Raw genomic sequence first — 6,000 nt, 5'->3', positions numbered from 1 at the left:
TCCTTAATAGCTCATTTGGTAAAGAATCTGCCTGCAATGCAGGAGACCCTGGTTCAATTGCTGGGTCAGGAAGATCTGCTGAAGAAGGGATAGGCTACCCACCTCAGTATTCTTGGGCTTCCCTTGTGGCTCAGCTGGTAAAGAATCCTCCTGCAATGTGGGAGACCTGGGTTTGATCCCTGGGTTAGGAAGATCCCCTGGAGAAGGGAAAGGCTACCCACTCCAGTATTCTGTCCTGGGGAATTCCATGGACTGTATAGTTCATGTGGTCGCACAGAGTTGGACATGACTGAGCGACTTTCACTATCTAGTAAAGTTTACTAAATTTGCTATAGAGTAAGAAAGAACTTAGAGCCATCAGAATATTGCCAAGGAATCAGTAGCTTTTATCAGATTTTGGTGTAAATTCCTCAGATCTCCTAGAAAAGCGAATATTAATGGCAGGTTAAAAAATATATATGATTGAAAGCTGTGTCAAACTTCCTGAAAGCCCAAATACTTCCCTTTATACCGATGTCATATATTTAAAACTGGAAAAGCTCTTCACACAGGCTAGTCTGGGAATGTACCAGAGACTGGGTCCAGACTTCATTAGTGTGTTTGCTGCACAGTATAAAACATGATCACAGAATAGACCAGAGTTCAGTCAGAGGGTTTATTGTCACCTTTTTCACTTACCACCTTTAGGTTCCCTGGTTTTCTCCCAAAACAAGAGTTAAGAAACAATGATTATTATCAAGAAGCAATGATTACATCTGAGTGTCATGTTTCCAGATCCTATTCCTGTTGCCCTAAGGTGGTTCAGCCATCTCTGCAGGGTAAAGCCAACTCTTTCTGGTCTAATTACTGGAATGCGGGGGAGGAAGGTGTATTTTCTAGATCAATAGCTCCACATCAAGAACCAGGGGCTGTGTCAATTTACTTGGGTAAAACAACTACATCTTCAATGAAATCCCTGCTTGATAAAGCTTGCACTCAAGCACTTATTCTCCACGGCCCAACTACAACAGGAAGTGAGCCTGTGACAAGGATAACCACAAATACATTTTCCTAGTTTTCGATAATGCATATAATCTCCATGCAGGGATGCAGTATTTCTTTAGCTTGTATTTGATAGGGAACTAGTATTACAGTATCTATCACTTGACTCTGTAACAATTTTCAAGCCATTTTGCAAATCTACTGAGTATATCTAATTCAATAATATACGTAGGAAACATAGTGAATAATATAAAGCTGCATTTTCACATCTGACTGACCCAGTGTGACATGGTCTTGAGCCAAAGTTTCATTGATAATCTAATCTCTGCTCTTGTCATGACTGGGGAACCAGAAAGCTATTCTGGGATCAGTTTTCTTTTGTTGATATAACAAATGAGTACATATTTAGATGCTTACAGCAATGCCAATTTTATAATCTCTCAGTTGAGTAGGGTGGAATTCTGAAAGTGGTCTCAGCAGGTTAAAATCAAAATGTTACTTGCAGGCTGTATTCAATTGTTGGCAGAGTTAACTCCCACACTCTTGCTGAACTGAAGTCCCTTGTCCTTATCGACTTTCACGCAGGGGTCACTCCCGGCCTGTAAAGACCAACTTCACTCTTTGGCTCATGATGCCCTCCATGTTCAAGGCCAGCGATGGCTGACCCAGTCCTCCATATGCTCTGACTCTCTCTGACTCCCTCTGTAGCAGCCTGCTCCTGTCGTCCTCTTGTGATAGTGTCACAGTGTACTTTCTCAAGGATGGCTTATCTTTATTCATTACAGAAGCCTTGGGATTATGAACTAATGATGGGTTGGGAAACTGGTAAGGTGCCACGCCCACATTATGTAGCTAAGTGGAGTGAGACTTTTGGAAAGTGACATAATATAAACTTGGCTAAAACAAATCTCTAATTCAATAAAGTGTTAAAACATCAGTTTCCTGTAATAAAGCAATACTTCAAAAAAATAATTTGTAGTAATTTAAGTGAACCACACACTTTACTTTAAGTAAGGATTGTATGTGTGGGTGCAGTCTCTCAGTCATGTCTGACTCTTTGTGATTCCATGGACTGTAGCCTGCCTCTGTAGACACGTTCCTCTGTCCATGGAATTTTCCAGACAAGAATACTGGAGTGGGTTGCCACATCCTTCTCCAAGGGAGCTTCCCAATCAAGGGATCAAACCCGCTAAATGAGGGTTATATAGTATCAAATACAGAAAGGTAAGATTATAAACTATTTAAATTTTGAGTGTTTATGTAAGTATATGTATATGTATACAAAGTATATATAATACTTTATGGTATGTGTGTGTGTGTTAATAAATAACAAGCAATGGTTATGACATTTGTAAGATATAGTTCGGGCCGAGGCAGAAAAGGAAAGACGACCTCAACAGAAGTAGGTTGCCTTTATTCAGGCAAGGAGGGGCGACAGTTGGCCTAACGACCAGGCTGAGCGCTGAGAGGAATCAGGGAGGCTCCATATTTATAGGGAGGTTTATGGAAGTGATAAGGAAAATGTTAATCAGGCGGGATGTGTTGGGTATTCTTTAGTTGAGATGCCATTTGTAGTTGGGCAGGGGGTGATAAGTCTTCAGGGCAGGTGTAGGGGGTGGAAGGTTTCTGGATGGGGGTAATAAGTCCCAGATAGGTGCAACCGGCCTGGAGTATCAGGGTGGGACTTAAAGTTCTGTTTTGTTTTCTCTGAAGTTAGATGATTCAGCAAGGGCCTTTGAGACTGTTGTTTTCTTTTCTAGGCCCAAAGACTCCTTCAACAGCGGACACAGAAATGTGTTAAGTATCATATATAAAGTGAATAAACTAATTCAGTTCAGTTCAGTTCAGTTCAGTCACTCAGTCGTGTCCGACTCTTTGAACCGCAGCACGCCAAGCCTCCCTGTCCATCACCAACTCCCAGAGTCCACCCAAACTCATGTCCATTGAGTTGGTGATGCCATCCAACCATCTCATCCTCTGTCATCCCCTCTTCCTGCCTTCAAAATTTCCCAGCATCAGGGTCTTTCCCAATGAGTCAGCTCTTCACAACAGGTGGCCAAAGTGTTGGAGTTTCAGCTTCAGCATCAGTCCTTCCAATGAACACCCAGGACTGATCTCCTTTAGGATGGACTGGTTGGATCTCCTTGCAGTCCAAGCGACTCTCAAGAGTCTTCTCCAACACCACAGTTCAAAAGTATCAATTCTTCAGAGCTCAGCTTTCTTTATAGTCCAACTCTCACATCCATACATGACTACTGGAAAAACCATAGACTTGACTTAGAGGGACCTTTGTTGGCAAAGTAATGTCTCTGCTTTTTAATATGCTGTCTAGGTTGGTCATAACTTTCCTTCCAAGGAGTAAGAGTCTTTTCATTTCATGGCTGCAATCACCATCTGTGGTGATTTTGGAGCCCCCCAAAAATAAAGTCAGCCACTGTTTCCACTGTTTCCCCATCTATTTGTCATGAAGTGATGGGACCGGATGCCATGATCTTAGTTTTCTGAATGTTGAGCTTTAAGACAACTTTTTCAGTCTCCTCTTCCACTTTCATCAAGAGGCTCTTTAGTTCTTCTTCACTGTCTGCCATAAGGGTGGTGTCATCTGCTTATCTGAGGTTATTGATATTTCTCCCCACAATCTTGATTCCAGCTTGTGCTTCATCCAGGCCAGCATTCCTCATGATGTACTCTGCATGTAAGTTAAATAAGCAGGGTGACAATATACAGCTTTGACATACTCCTTTTCCTATTTGGAACCAGTGTGTTGTTCCATATCCAGCTCTAACTGTTGCTTCCTGACCTGCATACAGGTTTCTCAAGAGGCAGGTCAGGTGGTCTGGTATTCCCATCTCTTTCAGAATTTTCCACAGTTTATTGTGATCCACACAGTCAAAGACTTTGGCATAGTCAATAAAGAAGAAATAGATGATTTTCTGGGACTCTCTTGCTTTTTTGATGATCCAGTGGATGTTGGCAATTTGATCTCTGGTTCCTCTGCCTTTTCTAAAACCAGCTTGAACATCTGAAAGTCCACAGTTCACGTTTTGCTGACGCCTGGCTTGGAGAATTTTGAACATTACTTTACTAGCATGTGAGATGAGTGCAATTGTGCAGTAGTTTGAACATTCTTTGGCATTGACTTTCTTTGGGATTGGAATAAAAACTGACCTTTTCCAATCCTGTGACCACTGCTGAGTTTTCCAAATTTGCTGGCATATTGAGTGCAGCACTTTCACAGCATCATCTTTTAGGATTTGAAGTAGCTCAACTGGGATTCCATCACCTCCACTAACTTTGCCCACTTGACTTCACAAGTAAAATTAGTACTTGTATTTAAAGTATACACATGTATTATTGTACTTCATGTAAAAAAAGTAGTATGGTTCACATAAAAGAACAATTAGTATTACTTGTATATTGACAAACCAAATATTTTGGTAGTTAATTTAACATTTATTAGAATATACATTAGGTCATACACAAGAGATTTCTAAATTAAGCTAGGTTTATTTTTCTGTCTGGCCATGAACAGTCCAAAGGAAGTTTGAAGAATCTGTTTCACCTCGTCCTCTGTTGGTCTGCTATCCCTAGCAGATTGGTCTGATCTACATAGTTGAGGACTTGCTACCATTTCCACCTTCCAAGCAATGGGATAGAGGAGGGGCTCCGAGAGGGCAAGTTCTCCTCCCATGTAAGCACAATCTGCAGATAGCCCTGGTCACTTCTGAGCATATATCAGGGTACAGCGCCTGGTCACATGGCCACACAGAACCACGGGAGGGTGATTGAATGCAGAATACAGTCGGCACTAATACCTGCTTTTATGAAGCATCTAGTTACTATACTAAGCCATGATGAGTTTTGTTTCTTTTCATTTAATCTTCCCAAGGAAGGTTTATATTACAACTGGTTTGTCTGAAGTTACAATGTTGCCAGGAAATCCAAAATGAAATTAGATGCTTGAGTTAAAACATAATTTTGGATGCTTTTAGACTCTTCCACTGAGAAGAGTAATAAAAATGGGAGTTCCCTTGACCTATAAATGATATTCAGCCTAAAGATTTTTGCAACTATTTCCACACAAGGAATGAGCATCTCTAAATTTCAGGACCAGGTGTTGACTGGATGCTGCCAACTAAATAATCATGAAAAGGCAATTGTGTGTTTTTAGCTCTGTCTGGGACTCTCTCTCCCACACAAGACCCATTGACAAACTCCTTGCTGAGAACTTTGACCTCAAATAAATCCCTTCTTGGTGCAAAGCAAACTTCCATTAAGTAGCTCTTTCCATCGTTGGTTAGTGAGACATTTAACAGCAACAACAGATACCTTATTAGCATTATGGTACAGAAAGAACAATGGCCCAGGAAGTCATCTGTGCGGAGCATGGCACAGCTTAGGAGTCAAAATGGGACAAAATGACAGTTTATAAAAGTGACGTTGGATTTTAAATATCTTTATTTAAAAAAAAAAAAAAAAAAAGCCTTAAGCAACAGCAATTTACTTAGCTTGCACCTTTCATAAGGACAGAACTTTAGCATCAAACATCAGGGGTCAAAAACTCACCATGGAAAGCTTGGTGCAAGAGAATTAGAAAGCTCATGATTTTGAATAGGGAAGCTGATGTTACAAACATGTTCAGCAGCAAATCGTTATGGTGACAGAGTTCTATCATCTTAGATGCCTTTAGAGGTGGAAAGCAGTTACACTTCCCAGCTCCATTCTCCACTCTTTTTCTTTTGGTATGGCTGTGCCTGGTCTTAGCTGTGGCACTTGGGATCTTTGATCTTCGTTGTAGCATGCAGGATCTTTGGCTGCAGCATAGAGATTCTTCAAGTTGTGGCATATGGGATCTAGTTCCCTGACCAGAAATAGAACCCAGGGCCCCTGCAGTGGGAGCACAAGGTCTTAGCCACTGGACCACCATTGGAAGTCCCCCATTCTCCACTTTTAAAAATAGAAGAGAGAAAGAAATGGCAAAGAGGGCTAGCAAGCTGGGATAAATTCCCTTCCAGGGAA

Source organism: Dama dama, chromosome 7, assembly GCF_033118175.1.
Source record: "Dama dama isolate Ldn47 chromosome 7, ASM3311817v1, whole genome shotgun sequence".
Classification (NCBI taxonomy): domain Eukaryota; kingdom Metazoa; phylum Chordata; class Mammalia; order Artiodactyla; family Cervidae; genus Dama; species Dama dama.
This window is presented reverse-complemented; position numbering follows the sequence as displayed.